At 50.7% G+C, this 16,120-nt stretch overlaps 1 protein-coding gene across 1 annotated transcript in view; it reads left to right on the plus strand.

Annotated features, from left to right (window-relative positions):
• The first annotated feature begins 4,538 nt into the window (after positions 1-4,538).
• ACACB (acetyl-CoA carboxylase beta) overlaps positions 4,539-16,120 on the plus strand; it is a 98,021-nt gene continuing 86,439 nt past the window's right edge. The window contains exon 1 of the mRNA XM_004591920.2: positions 4,539-4,718. The gene's annotated coding sequence lies outside the window, so the exon portion shown is untranslated. The remainder of the gene's footprint in view (positions 4,719-16,120) is intronic.

A 16,120-nucleotide genomic window follows, 5' to 3' on the forward strand; every position in this document is an offset into this window, starting at 1 on the left:
CCACCTCCAGTTAGGTTTTTTTTTTTAAGAGTTATTATTTTTTATTACAAAGTCAGATATACAGAGAGGAAGATCTTCCGTCTGATGATTCACTCCCCAAGTGACCACAACAGCTGGTGCTGCGTCAATCCGAAGCCGGGAACCAGGAACCTCTTCCGGGTCTCCCACACAGGTGCAGTGTCCCAAGGCCTTGGGCCGTCTTCGTCTGCTTTCCCAGGCCACAAGCAGGGAGCTGGACAGGAAGCGGAGATGCCGGGACTAGAACTGGCGCCCATATGGGATCCCGGGGCTTTCAAGGTGAGGACTTCAGCTGCTAGGCCATGCCGCCGGGCCCTGCAGTTAGGTTTTGATACCCCAGTATAGTATTATGAGTAGGGAGAGAGCAAGAAGACCCAGTTATACCATTGGTAATAAAAAAGTGCGTGATTATTTAAATGTGTTAAATTTCAAAAGTGTAGTGACAGTCATTCTGAATCTAACATTTAAAGAAAACTAATTCTCATTTGAAAGAGAAAAAGAGATCTTCCATTCACAGGCTTATATTCCAAATGTTTGTAAGGATCAGGGCTGGGCCAGGCAGATAACATGAGCCAGGAATTCATCTGAGTTTCCCATTAATACTTGGAACTGTTCGTCTGCCTGCTACAATGTACATTAGCAGGAGGCTAGAATTAGAAATGTGAATGGGACTGGCTGAGTGGCATAGCCTACTAATCCTTCACCATAAGGGTTCATGTCCCAGCTGCTCCACTTCTGATTCAGCTCCTTGCTATTGCACCTGGGAAAGCAGCAGCGGATGGTCCAAGTCCTTGGGCTCCTGCTCCCATGTGGGAGACCCAGAGGAGGCCCCAGCCCTCTAGGTAAGTAAAGGGGGATGTGCCGATGGCTCTCAGAATTTTGAACTTAAGAAAAATCAGTTATGCAAATACGCTGGAAGGCAGCTATGCTTACCACTATACCACCAATGCCTCTGGTCATATGCAAATATACTGGGAGTCCCAAGGTATAAAATAATTTTGTGAGAGTCTCTAATGTGTTTTGTTTTTTTTGCTAGTGGGTACATTTAAAAATTTAAAAATTTTTTTTAAAGATTTATTTGTTTTTATTGCTAAGTCAGATATACAGAGAGAAGGAGAGACAGAGAGAAAGATCTTCCGTCTGATGATTTACTCCCCAGGTGACCGCAATGACCGGTGCTGTGCCTATCTGAAGGCAGGAGCCAGGAGCTCTTCTGGGTCTCCCACGCAGGTGCAGGGTCCCAAGGCCTTGGGCCGTCCCCGACTGCTCTCCCAGGCCACAAGTAGGGAGCTGGGCAGGAAGTGGGGCCACCAGGATTAGCACCGGCGTCCATATGGGATCCTGGTGCATGCAAGACGAGGAGTTTAGCTGCTAGGCCACCGCGCCGGGCCCAAAATTTTTACTTTTGATGTTGCCTACATAGCTGACAAGGATGGACCACTGATTAGGGTGGGAAGGTTCGAGGTATGGGGGAAGGTGGGTGGGACATGGGCTTCCAGTTTTCCTCTTCTGTATCTGGGGTAGTGGGGTGGGAGTGGGAGGAGGCCACTTTGAGCTGCCACACTACATCAGTGCCCAGGGGTAAGGTATGTCCACTTAATCGCATCTTAGAAACCCCGATGTGGAGAAGAATTTTCCAAGGGTGTTGCTTGAGTGGGTTTTGATAGTTGCAAGATGTTTTCACTGCTCCAGGGTTGAGAGAATCCTTCCAAGGTCCCCTGGCTGGCAGAGTCCACCACAGTACATCCACTCACCCAGATACCTGCTGTTGAAGTCTGGCCAGGGGAGTTGTCCAACCTTTTCCTCTTACACAGTGCTCGATGTCCTCTGCAGGCCTAAATGGGCTGGCCATCTTGTCGCCTTAGGCACCTGGGCATGAGCTGCTGTGGCTTTGATCTGAGTTCGTGGGGGCAGGGAGTGTAAACTATTTGGGTTTTGTGGAGTTTTTAGGCTTTAACATGTTATTAGTATGCTTACTTACATCGTCAGACAGCACATTCCTCCCTCTTTAACTTCACTTTGTGCTTCAGTTTGTTGCTGCTATAAACAGACTCAGTGGAGGGGCAGCCAGCAGTTGCTAGTGTTCATGTATGCGTACATGGAAGGTACCCAAAAGTTGGCTTATTCAGGTCATGTGGTTGCATAAACAGAATGTTTGGCAAGTGACTTGCTATGTCTGTAGATTTTCTGAATCTAAGATAGCATTGAATGGATCTAAGGCTTCTGCTCATGTCCTTGTGTTCGGCGGAGTTTATAAGTAATTGATTTCAAGTCCCTGATGTATATTCTAGAAGACACCCACATCTTAGGGTATGGACAGGTGGGCCACTGGACAGAGTTCTTATCTGTGTGTATATAGCATTTGAAGGTGATGGCTGTTCTTAGCTATAGATATGATGAGGTGCCTGTTAGGAGGAGGCCACTGTGCTAGACGCTCAATGGGTGTGAGTTCATTTTCTCAACCGTATGCTACTGCAGATGACAAGGATGCTGGGACTCAGGCACTGGTGCCAAGTCACGAGTGATGGAGCAAGGATTCGGAGCCTGGTCGGGCTGATGTGGACGCTCCTGGTCTGGTCTCTGCTGGCTCCATACCTCACTTGGCCTGTTTGGAGTTATTTGGGAGGGAACTTTTGAAATGGATTTGAAAAATGTCCGAGTCACAGAAGACTCTTCCCCAGAACACGTGGCTTGATCAGGCGCCTCTTTCAAGGATGCTGTGAGCTACTTTAGAAGTCACCGAACAGACTCCAAGAACAGTCCCTGGAGCTGTGGCTGGTGGACACGAGGCCCATAGAGGCACTGTGCTGTGGGACCTCCTCCCACACTCCTGTTGTATTCACCAGGTGACTTCAGAGAGGCCAAGGGAAAACAATTTAAAAATGCATGAATTTTGATGGGCCCAGTGCAGTAGCCTAGTGACTAAAGTTCTCACCAGGGTCCATATGGGCACAGGTTATAATCCCAGTGGCCCCGCTTCCCATCCAGCTCCCTGCTTGTGGTCTGGGAAAGCAGTCAAGGACGGCCTAAAGCCTTGAGACCCTGCACCTGTGTGGGAGACCTGGAAGAGGCTCCAGGCTCCTGGCTTTGGATCAGATCAGCTCCGGCTATTGCAGGCACTTGGGAAGTGAATCAACAGATGAAAGATCTTCCTCTTTGTCTCCCCTCTCTGTAAATCTGTCTTTCCAGCAAAAATAAACAAATCTTAAAAAAAAAAAGTACCCATTTTCCATGTGTTCTTTGGAGACTGCCCCCCCACTTCCTATGAATATGCATTTCAAAATTTTATAGCATCCAAATAAACTGATGTTTTAATTGTATTTCTCTTTGAACTTCTGGGACGTATCCTCTGTACCTGTGGCTGGTTACAGCCAATGTCACTGAGGCATTAGGAGGGCACAAATACAGGCCCAGCCTGTTAGCCTAGTTGCTAAATCCACACCTTACGTGCGCCGGCATCCCATATGGGCACCGGTTCGTATTCCGGAACTGCTCTACTTCCCTTCTAGCTCCCTGCCTGTGACCTGGGAAAGCAGTCGAGGATGGCCCAAAGCCTTGGAACCCTACACCCATATGGAGGCCACGGAAAAAGCTACAACCATTGTGGCCACTTGTGGAGTGAACCAGCAGATGGAAGATCTTTCTCTTTGTATCTCCTCTCTGTAGATCTGCCTTTCCAATAAGAATAAGTAAATCTTAAAGAGAGACAGAGAGAGAGATCACAAATACAACAAGCAAAGGAAGTCCCCTTCCTGCTTCTACCTGCAGTGGTGAAAATCCCAAAAAGCCCAAGACCTTCCTTTATTGGGAAGTAAGCCCAGCAATGAAAGCCTTCCATCCCATTCCACCCCTTTCTCCCCGTCCTGCCCCCAACCCTGCCCCACCCCACCATTCTCCTCGTTACTGGCTGCACCTGCCAGGGAAATGCACCTGCAGCCGCGCTCACGGGGATCTCGGCCGATAAGGTGCAGAGCTCGCTTCCTTTGCTGAGCACAATGTGTTTCTGTGTGGCCTCTGCTTGTGTAGGGACGCGGGCAGTGACCTTTGTCCCACATCCCTCCAGCCTTCCCCACACTGTGGAACGTTCTTGAACTGCAGCAGCGTGTGTGGAATCGGCTGCACTCAGCCCTATCAAGAACCAGCAACCCTGAATGTAAACGGGTGTTTTTGGGTCCCCCGTCACCCCACTCATGAGTCACAAGAAATGGGAAGTGTGCCATGAAGTGGCGGGCCTCCAGGGGGCGCTGCCAAATCTATCAGGCTGCGGTGACAGCTGTGATGGCCTTCCCGGTTCAGGCCCTTCCACAGTTGCCCTTGTTGTTGAGTGACCAGCCACCTGTGGATAGTTAATTTTCAGCATGGCCCACAGGCGGGCCAAAATGACCTTGTCTGCGTGGCTTACAACAGCCTGGACTTTAGATGGTGCCTCGGGGCTTAGGTATCCAAGAGAAGGGATTGGGGTGGGAAGCAGTGGGGTCCGTCTATTCCCTTGTCCTTATTGTCATTGCCCCTGTCTGGTGCCTTGAAGGTTAAGTGATCCGGGGCTATTTTTAAAACAGCTGGGGCCAGTTAATCTGAAAGTGACATTTAAAGTCACAGCAGCTAGCCTCGGCAAACAAGGAACTTGGAAAAGCGTAACCCTGAGCCCACGGTTCCACAATTTGAAAAGCTATGGAGCAGGAGAGCTGGGACGCTGAGGGGTAAGTTGCCTCCCAGCCCCGGGAATCATCACGGCAAAGCTGGGGTGAAGCGCGAGCCGGAGCTGGCGCCATCTGGGAGCATGTGTTTGGGGTTTTTCCGGTTCTGTGTATGCAGGCACCGATGGGAAGACCTCAGCAAGGACCTGGATTCTCTACCTGGCCGGGGTCCTGGGTGGGCGTGTGTGTGCTCCATTCTACAAGCCACTCCAGGGCAAGAACTGCCATGGTCTCATTTTGCTCCTAAAGTTCATGTCTGCAGGAGAAGTCTGTTTCTTACAGCTGTCTCCTCTCCTATCACTCCTCATTTGTTTACAAAGCAGGCTGTAAGACTCTAGCACTTGCAGCCGGTGGGCCTGCCCCATAAGGAAGGTAAGTTTTAGGATTAGCTTTGTAAGGATTGGAGCACAGTGGGAAGTGGGATGTGTCCATGTCCCTGCACCTGTGGAGCCCACTGGATCACGAGGCATAAACCTCAGGGCTTTGAGTCTGTGCTCACCTGGCACCCAATGCCATCCTTCCTGTTGACCACCATTATTATTTTCTCACAGAAATGAGCATTGTGGGCCCGGCGTGTTAGCCTAGTGGCTAAAATCCTCGCCTTGCATGTACTGGGATCCCATATGGGCACCGAATCTAATCCTGGCAGCCCTGCTTCCCATCCAGCTTCCTGCTTGTGGCCTAGAAAAGCAGTCGAGGATGGCCCAAAATCTTGGGACCCTTCCCTCATGTGGGAGACCCGAAAGAGGCTCCTGGCTCCTGGCTTTGGATCAGCGCAACTCCAGCCTTTGTGGCCACTTGGGGAGTGAATCAGTGGACAGAAGATCTTCCTCTTTGTTTCTCCTCCTCTCTGTATATCTACCTTTCAAATAAAAATAAAACAAATCTGAAAAAAAAAATGGGCATTGAGGTGGAGCAAATTAAGCCACCACTGGCAGTGCTGCCATCCCATATGGGTGCAGGTTTGAGCCCTGGACACTCCATTTCTGATCCAGCTCCCGCTACTGTGCCTGGCAAAAGCAGTGGAGGATGGCTTGAGTGCTTGGGCCCTACCCTTGTGTGGGACTCCTGGATGGAGTTCAGGCTCCTGGCTCTGTCTGGTTTAGCCCAATCTCAGATGTTGCAGCCATTTTGGGGAGTGAACCACCAGATGGAAGAGCTCTCTCTCTCTGCATCTCTGTTCTTCTAACATATATAAAATTCTGCCTTTCAGATAAGTAAATAAATCGTCTTTAAAAAGTTAAAAAACAACTAGATTTCCCTTGTAGGTAGGGCCAAGTAACCAGCCCAGATTGGACAAAGGGGAATTCCTGGAACTTGTGACTTAAAATGTCAAATCTGAAAGGCAGAGATAATTTGGTAAACTGCCTTTTTTTTTTTTTTTTTTTTTTGCTGATCTTTCCAAGATGCAAGCTCCCACCTGATTCCCCCAAGTTTCCAGTGGGAAGACCCAGCCAAGCCTTAGTCCCATGAGCAGATATGCAGCCCTCTCAGCCCAGCCACCTATGAGCAGCTTTGAGAACTCTGCAAAGGCAGGACGTGTTTGTGCAATGATAGGTAGCGTGTAAAAGGACAGCTGTGGTGTAAACACCCTGCCTGCTTATATCATTTTTGGATCTGGGGACTGGATGTTCATGGTCAAACAACTGTCATCTTTGGAAATGGAGATCTCCCCTGAGGCTCATGCTCCATTGTGGCTGCTGTTTAAATGTGAGTTCATCTTGGGGAGGGGAAGGTGTCAGTGCCATGGATCAATTGGTTAATCCTCCCCCTGTAAGCACCAGGATCCGCTATGGGCACTGGTTCATGTTCCAGCTGCTCCACTTCCCATCCAGCTCCCTGCTTGTGGCCTGGGAATGCAATAGAGGGAGGATGGCCCAAAGCCTTGGGACCCTGCACCTGTGTGGGAGACCCCAAGGAAGCTCCTGGCTCATTTCCAGCTAATTGAGACCATTTGGAGAGTGAACCAGCATATAAAAGATCCCTTTCTCTGTCTCTCCTTCCCTCTGTAAATCTACTTTTCCAATAAAACTAAATACATCTTTAAAAAGGGGGGAACCTGGCACAGTATCCTAGTGGCTAAAGTCCTTGCCTTATCTCGCCTTATATGCACTGGGATCCCATATTGGGCACCGGTTTATATTCTAGCAGCTCTACTTCCCATCCAGCTCCCTGCTTGTGGCCTGGGAAAGCAGTCGAGATTGGCCCAAAGCCTTGGGACCCTGCACCCGCGTGGAAGACCCAAAAGAATCTCCTGGCTCCTGGCTTCAGATCAGCTCAGCTCGGCTCCAGCTGTTACGGCCATTTGGGGAGTGGACGGAAGCTCATCCTCTCTGTCTTTCTCTCTGTAAATCTGGCTTCCCAATAAAAATAAATCTAAAAAAAGAAGAAGAAGAAGAAGAAGAAGAAGAGTTCACCTGCCCGCAGAAAGCCCTGTGCCAGACAGTTCACCTTTGATCTGAGAGCCATGGTACATTTCACATTCTCTTCTCCAGGCGGCTGTGATAGCAGCAAAACTGATTCCCACAGAGTATGGGACTTTCCTGGAAGACAGGCCCTGCGTTCATTTCTTCCAGGAATCTGGGTTTCCTGATGCTGCTGCGTCCATGCAGGGCAGGGCAGGACAGGGCAGTGGGCCTTGGAATTGCTGGCACCGGGTGCTTCCTAACGGACTGTGTCCAGGCCTCTAAGGCGAGCCCTAGCATAGCTCCAAAGCCCAAGGTTCAGAGAATTCCCACGATGGACCTGGGCTAGTTGGCTGCTAGTTGGTGAAGCCTCTGCCCGGCCCTGTTGCATTGCTGGAGTCCTGATCCTTGGACCCCCGCCCCCTCCCATACTAAGCCACCCAACACACCTGGGGTTTGTGCCTTTTCCATCACACCGTCAGGAGTGAGAGTGATGTGATGGATGACCTTGAATGAACAATTGTTTGCATTAAGAAGTAAATGCCCAATGGGTCTCAGGGCTTACCAGAAATGCAGTATCTAAAACACCCTTTCCTAGCTGACCCAGGAGGTTTGCCCGCTGGTTTTGTGCTGTTTTTTTTTTTTTTTTTAAGATTTATTTATTTTTATTGGAAAGGCAGATATACAGAGAGGAGGAGAGACAGAGAGGAAGAGCTTCCATCCACTGGTTCCCTCCCCAAGTGGCCGCAATGGCCAGAGCTGAACCAATCTGAAGCCAGGAGCCAGGAGCTTCTTTCAGGTCTCCCACGCAGTTACAAGGACCCAAAGCTTTGGGCCATCCTCTACTGCTTTCCCAGTCCACAAGCAAGGAGCTGAAAGGGAAAGTGGAGCCACTTGGATTAGAACCGGTTCCCATATGGGATTTAGCACTTGCATGGGGAAGATTAGCTAATTGACCCATCATGCTGCAACCCCCATCCCCAAGCAGTGCCAAATGCCTGCCCCTAACCTGGAACTCAATCCAGGTCTCCTGGGATGGCAGAGACTCAAGTCTTCAAAACCATTATTGCTGCTGCCCATGGTTGGCAGTAGCAGGAAGAACAGTCAGGAGCCAGGGCTAGGAATCCAGTCCAGGGACTATGCTGTTCAATGTGGTTATCTTAACCACTAAGCCAACTGTCTGTTCAGATGCAGTTTGATTTATTTTTTAAAAAATAATTTTGTATTCATCCTAGGTCCAAGCAGTGGCTGCCAGAAGGCACGGCTGAGTGACTATGTGGCTTTAGGGTAGAGTGACTGTAGCCATTTCATATTCAGTAATCCTCCAGTTGTCCAAAGCCATTTTTGAGTCAGATCAGATGGGAACCTGCAAAAGGTCTATGACATCTCCCAGTCTGCCATTTGTTCCATAGAACTTTCCACTTTCAGGATTTGGTTGGCTGTGTCCTCTGAGTGTCATTTAGAGTGGGCCCCTCTGTGTTATTAATAGGTCCTTGGGTCTGCAGGCCTAAGGCAATGCAGGTTCTAGTCCTTGGCAGAAAGATCTGCAAGGCATAGCTCTGAGCTTGGCTGCGTCACGTCAAGGACTGGTGTCAGGTGATGGCAGTCCTAGTGGCATTGGTGCCTCAGTGACCCTGGGGGTGTCAGGTGTTGGCATCCCAACCCCACTTTCCCCAAATGCTCATATGAGGCACTGAGAACAGAGTGTGGATCCACATTGCTTCGCAGCTGGTTGCGTATGGTGACTTTTCTTCCATCAGTGCACCTGCCTTGGTTAGTAATGGTTTGCACCACCCTTCGGTTACCCTGAACAACACTGCGCATGGGCCTGCTCACATCTGCTTTGTTGTCTTGAGTTGGGTGTCTGTGAGGCTTATTGTGAGTGACGTTACAACCTCATGACTTTTGGACCAGGTGTTTGATGCGTTTCCATCGAGTGTAGTAGCCATCTGATTCTTGCTGCTTCTCTGGCAGCCCAGGCACCCCACTTTCCAGCAGAATGAGGTAGCTCAGGCCCTTCATGCTGATTTTCGCTCCAGCCCCAGGATCTGCCGTCTCTCCATGGAGTCCTGGTTCTGTTCCCTGACAAAGGCTCTTAGACACTCTCCTCTGGGCACGTGGCAGGTCTGGGACTCTGACAAACTCCTTTTCAGTTCCTTTGTGTTGTAAGGGATGGGAGGGACCAGCCTGGGGACAGCAAGGCATGCAGCTTGAGCAATGAGGCCAAGGAAGACATGACTGGTGTGAACTTGAGCTCAGTGACGTGCTTAGCGCCATTCCAGGAACGCCGCTGTTAACAGGCTCTTTGTTATTTCTGCTAATTCCCTTCTGCCTTGGCAGAGCCCTCCAAGGAAGTCATCCGTGTCACCCTCCTTGTGGCCTAGAGAGAACCACAGGGCTCGGGAGGAAACTGGCTCAAGTTCACACTGGAAGGAAAAAAGGACCAAGGATGGGATGAGGAGAGAGAAATGGAACCGGAATCCAGCAGCTCCATATCTGGGCTGTGGCCATATGCTTTTTTTTTTTAAAGATGTATTCCTTTATTTCAGAGGCAGTTATTCAGAGATGTCTTGTATCCACTGATTCATTCTCCAAATGGCCACAATGCCCAAAGCTGTGCCAGTCCAAAACCAGGAGCCAGGAGCTTCTACCAGGTCTCCCATGTGGATGAAGGGAAACCAAGGACATGGGCCCTTGTCTGCTGCTCTTCCAGGCACATCAGAAGGGATCTGGATTAGAATCGGAGCAGCCGGGACTTGAGCCAGTGCTCACATGGGATGCAGGTATTGCAGGTGGAGGCTTAACGCGCTACACCAGGACACCGAGAGGGTTCTTAGCTACAAGCTTTGGATGTGGATGAGGTTTTGGCACAAAAATCCAATCTTTTGGGAAGGGAGGTTGAAACTTGGACTCCAAGGGGGTTCCTAGGGCCCGGGTGTCTTTCCATCACTGTCCCTGCTCCTAGTTCCTGGCGTTGCTGTGGTTCCAGCCTGTAGTTGGTCCCTGCTGGCTATCACACAGCCTCCCAGCCCTCCCAGGTACATGTTCACATTGTATTTTGCCCTTCTGGAGACAGTGCTAGGGCCTGAACATCCCTGTCTACTGCTTCTGCCTCTGCTGCTGCTATCACTTTTGTCTCTAGAAAGAGAGGGCAGGACCAAGGAGTGGTGGCTCCTTTCTCGGAGGGTGGAACCATCTGAGTTTCCAGAACTGGTGGAATGCCCTGCAACAGCCTAGAGCAGGGTGGCTGGCTTCCTGGGGAAGGAGTGTGGCTCAGTGCGCAGCAGCAGGTGGCAGAGCCTCTGCTGTGGACATCTCAGAGCAGGGCAGGGGGATGGGCAGACTTGTCCGAGCCACAGGGTCTTCTCGGTGCGCGTCTGCCGCGTTGCCCACTAATGCTTTTTGGGTTGGATGCTGCCCTGGCTCTGCTCAGCCACCATCAGAGGCCCTCGGCCTGCAGGCCAAGGCCAGTGGGAGGAAGAGGAGGTACCAATCATGCAACAGTCAGGCATTGCGTAAATGCCCTTGGTGTACCAGGGGCAGCACTCCTGTGAACAACATGCACTGCTGCTTCTCCTGGTTTTCTGCCTTATGTGTGCCTGGCCATGCTGTTCTGCTACAGGATAGTCAGCTCTGGTAGGCTGGTGAGTTCAGTGGTCTCCTCAACCCCATGCTACAGGTGCACAAACTAAGGCTGTCTCTTTGACAGCTTTATGGATCATTTGAAAGGCTGAGAGAAAGGTGTGTGTGTGAGAGTGCTTTCATCCATTGGTTCACTCTCCACATGGCTACAATAGCCCGAACTGGGTCAGGCTGAAGCCAGGAGCCAGGAATTCCATCTGGTTCTTCAATGTGACTAGCAAGGACCTAAATACTTGGGCCGTCAACCACTCACTCTCTAATAGGCACATTAGCTGAACTGGAAGTGGAGTGTCCCCGTGTGGGCATTGCAAACAGCGATTTAACCCGCAATGCCATAATACCCCATGGTGACTTCTCTGCCCACAGCTGCTCTGTTTACTGGTCATCTGGAGAGCAACTTAGGCTCCTGGCGCATGTCCTGCAGCTCTCCATGTGCCTGAAAGGAAGCCTTAGTCCTTCCGTGCAGCCCATGATCCTGCCCAGCCCAGGTTGCCTTCCCTTCCCCTCTCCAGCCTTTGTCCAGGGCCAGGCCCAGCCTTGTGTGCTTCCTGGAGAGTACCAGCCTTCTGCCTGCTTCTAGGCTTTTGTGCATCCAGCACCAGACATGCTCTCGGCCTCCCGCCCTGGCACCCTCACCTGGCCACAGCATAGCCCTTGGGCCAGCCTTCTGTTGTACATAGCGGGGTAATCTGTCCTTCCTTGCAGCACACCCTAGCTGAACCCCTCCACCATGGCGAGTCTCCCAACTGGGCCATTGCATTTGTCTGGCATTCCATTCACTTCCCTGCAGGATCACCAGCCCACAGGGGCAAGGCCGAGCTCTGCCTGTCTGGTTTGCCCCACGTCTCCAGCAGCTGGATCTGCTGCTGGCAGGTGCTCAGAAAGTGTTCCCTGATGGATGAGAGAGCGAGTGAAGAAGGCAGAGTGAGAGACAGCAGGAGGTGGGGGCAGGAGGATGGAATCCCATCTGAAAAGGTATGAAGGCTGGAACTGCAGGGGCTCAGATGATGGGCTGCAGCAGCCTCCACAGGAACCATGCGAGGGAGAGATGGCCCAACAGCTCTGCCCCACGGGGCCCAAGACAGTGGAGCATGGGTTTCCATTGGAGGTGACCAACAGGCTTGTCTTCCCCTGGGCTCCATCTGCAATCATTCAGGCCAGTTTGACCTGTACCAGCAGAGTTTGGTTTAGGGGCAGGAATTTGGCTCAGCAGCTAAGCTGATGCTTGGCACATCTACATCTCTCACTCTGTTTTTCGTAGATTCATTTACTTATTTACTTATTGGAAAGTCAGATATACGGAGAGGAAGAGAGAGGGGAAGAAGATCTTCCATTGGTGATTCACTCCCCAAGTGGCTGCAATGGCTGGAGCTGAGCCGATCCAAAACCAGGAGCCAGGAGTTGTTACTGGGTCTCCCACACAGGTGCAGGGTCCCAAGGCTTTGGGTCATCCTCTACTGTTTTCCCAGGACACTGGCAGGAAGCTGGATGGGGAGTGGGACCACCAGGATTAGAACCGGCACCTGTATGGGATCCCGGCATGTACAAGGTGAGGTCTTTAGCCACTAGGCTACTGTGCCAGGCCCAACACTTACAACTCTTACAAGAGTGTCTAGTTTGAGCCCCAGCTCTGCATCCCATCCAGCTTCCACATTATGTGCGCTCTGGGTGAGCAGCAGGTGATAGCTCAAGGTGATGGGTCCCTGCCTCCTCCTTGTGAGACTCTTATGTGCTGCTCTGGCTGTTGTGAACATCTGGTGAAGGGACCAGCAATCAAAATCTCTCTGTCACTGCCTCTCTAATAAAATGAAGCTAGATAAGTATACTAAAACAAAACAATACAAAAAGCAAACACCTCCATAGGCATGGAATGAGCACTTACAGTGTTCCAGTCGCTGGGCTTTTGCCTTCCATCACCTGAGCCTGTTTCAACTCATAGAAAGCTGAAATAGCCTTGTCTCATAGGTTCAGGAGCACTTAAACAAATTTGTAGGGGAAATGGGATTAAAAAATATTTCTTTTGATGCAAAAGCATTTTAAAATCAAGCATATGAGAGATTGAAAAACATATACTGGTGGTGGCGAGAAACTACATGGATTTGCAAACCCTCTAGGCCAAAATAAACGTATTTAAATTTTTAAAAAAGATTTATTAATCTTTATTGGAAAGGCACATCAGATTTACAGAGAGGAGAGACAGAAAGAAGGATCTTCCATCCACTGGTTTACTTTCCAAATGACCTCAACATCTAAAGCCAGGAGCCAGGAGCTTTCCCTAGGTCTCCCACATGGGTACAGGGTCCCAAGGCTTTGGGCCTTCCTCAGCTGCTTTCCCAGGCTACATGGGAAGTGTAGCAGCCAGGACACGAACCAGCGCCCCTATGGGATCTCGGCGTTTGCAAGGTGAGGATTTAACCGTTGAGCTACTGTGCTGGGCCTGAAGTAGACCTATCTTTTGATCCCAGTTTTGCACAAATAGTTTGAAGTCAGCTTCAAACAAATAGTTTTACTCTCTGAAGTTGTTCCAGGAGCAGAGGCTTCCAAGGCTGCACTCCTGCCGTTCATTCTGGGGACCAGTCTTCCGTGGTCCTGCACCAGGCCAATAACCTGTTTACATAACGGTCACTCTAAGAGGAGTGTTGGTGGGGTTGGCACAGCAGGACTAGCCACAGCCTGCAAGGGCAGCATCTCATATGAACACTGGTTCTGGTCCCAGCCACTCTGCTTCTTACCCGTCTCCCTGCTTCTGCACTTGGGAAAAGCAGTGGACGATGGCCCCAAGTGCTTGGGCCCCGGCCCACCCATGTGGGAGACTGTACAGTTTTAGGCTCCTGGCTTCAGCCTGGCCTAGTCCTGGCCACTGCAACCATTTGGAGAATGAACTAAGTGGATGGAAGACCTCTCCTTTACACACAAACACATACTCTCTGTCTCCATCAATCTGCCTTCCAAATAATAAAATCAAGATTAAAGCAAATAAGCAATAAGTAAATAAGGATTGGCTGGAATCCCTCTGATCACAGTTTGACAACTGCCCACCTCTGGATCAGCTTTTCTGGCTTCTGAATCCCCCGGCCCATAGGTAGCCCACCAAGCAATTGAGTCAGCAGCCGGCTCGCCTCCACCTGTCGCAGACTGGGCCAGAAGGTCATGTACTGTGTGAATTTGGAGAAGTCACTGCATGTCTCTGGTCTTTAGATTTTCTTCTGCGCCATGGAGTGAGAAGATTTCTCTGCAGGGCCACAATGGGGAATCAGCAGGGTCCCGACACCGCGGCTGGTCTTGCTGCCTAGGAGCACACGAGCCCCCGGTCAGTGCTGGAGCTTGGGGCCCAGCGGAGGCAGGGTCTCTCCCAAGGGGCAATGGCTGCGGGTCAGCTGCTTAAATAAGGACGGCGACATGTCACCAGTGCCCTCGGCCACCATCTCAGGGGCACGTGACTTCTCAAGTCTCATGGCTTGTAGAAAGGGTCCATCTTCCTCCATTGTTACCTAAATGCTGTTACACCTTTTTAGGCAGGAAATATCTTTTTAAATTTTTTTAAATTTTTGATAATGTTTATATAGTTGGTTAGGGCACAAAGGGTCAAGGGCTATAGGAAAATGGGTAAGACCATTGTTTCCACATTCTCTCTCCCTTTTTTTCTGTATCTGCAGTAAGGGAGAGATAAAGGAAGAAGCCCACCCAGCTTCCCACCCATTAGGCATGAAATATCTTTTTAAAAAAAGGGAAAAAAGGTTTATTTATTTTTATTTAAGACACAGAGTTACAGGGAGAAAAAGAGAGAGATCTTTGATCTGCTGGTTCACTCCCCAAGTGGCCATCAACCAATCCAAAGCCAGGAGCCAGGACCTTCTTCTGGGTCTTCCACATGGGTGCAGGGTCCCAAGGCTTTGGGCTGTCCTCGACTGCTTTCCCAGGCCACAAGCTGGGAACTGGATGGGAAACAGGGCTGCCAGGATTAGAACTGGCACCCATATGGGATCCCGGTGCATGCAAGGGGAGGTCTTTAGCTGCTAGGCTACTGTGCCGGGCCTCTATTCTTTAGTTTTCTTTAAAGATTTATTCATTTTAAAGACAAAGAGGCAGAGGGGTCTTGGATCTATTCTGTTTCTGTCTTCAAATGGTCACAGTGGCCAGGGCTGAGCCAAGCTGGAATCAGGAGCATGGAACTCCATCAGGGTCTCCCTTGTACGTGGCAGGGGCCCAAGCACTCAGACCATCTTCCACTACTTGTGCAGGTGCATCAGAAGGGAGCTGGATTGGAAGCAGGACAGATAGGATCAAATCAGCTCAGATGGGATGCTGGCATTGTAAACGATGGCTTAATGAGCTGTGCCACCATGCTGACCCCACCAGGGGACAAAACCAAGTATATGATGACAGTTGATTTTTGCTGCCAGCTGGGTCCCTGGTGGTCATCACAGTGAGACCTCTGGACCCCTGTGTATCTGACAGACAAGCACCCGGGATTGGACAGTCCCTGTGGGGAAGCCACAAGTTGGGGCGGGCAGCTGACACCACACCATGTGACCTCTAACATCCCTACCTCTCGGGTCAGAGTGCAGGTTAAGGCATCTCTTTAAGCTTTTCTTGCTCTGAAGACCACACTTGGCTCACTCTTACCTCCTTAATTATCTGTGCATTTGCAAAAAGGGCATTTTGCCACCTGCCTACCAACTGGAGGATCCTTGGCCCTATGTCCTACGATGACTGCTGCTTCTCTTTCCATTGTGTCCAATATAGCCCAACGCAAGTTATACAGAACCACCTGTCCCCTCGGGACAGGTATCTGACCCAGGAAACGGATGGAGCCCGGAATTTCAGCGTGTACCCGGGAACGTTAACAACCTGCTCTAGAAACACAGGGTTGGGCAAGGAGTGATTGCGTGAGCAGCAAGGTGGGCTGACGTCCAGGAGTGTGGCAAGCCCTGGAGAGTGGAGACAGCCTCTTCCGGCCCTGAACTTGAGGTCAAGTGAGGTCTGAGATTGGGCCTTTGTGAGCAGCTTAGATTTTACATGTGGCAGATAAGGGTGTGCTGTGGGGACTCCGGGGCACAGGCACCCGTGTAAGGGCACTGGGCATCAGTCCAAGTCCCTCCCTCATGGCCTGATACAGCACGCCACCTGCCTGCTGCTGAAAGGCGACACTTCCCCGGCTGGCCTCCCTTAGTCATGCTACAAGCACCTCTGAGACTCATAGGAGCATGGAGCACATGGCCTTGTCCCCGGACATGGTAAGTGACAGAGGGAGCACAGGAATTAATCTTGGCTGGAGGAAAATGTCCTATGCGCAGAGGGAGGGTTGTAAGATGCTGACATATCATCTCCCCAGAGACCTTGCCAGGTGTGTGTGTG

This window comes from Ochotona princeps, chromosome 29 (genome assembly GCF_030435755.1).
Source record: "Ochotona princeps isolate mOchPri1 chromosome 29, mOchPri1.hap1, whole genome shotgun sequence".
Taxonomy (NCBI): domain Eukaryota; kingdom Metazoa; phylum Chordata; class Mammalia; order Lagomorpha; family Ochotonidae; genus Ochotona; species Ochotona princeps.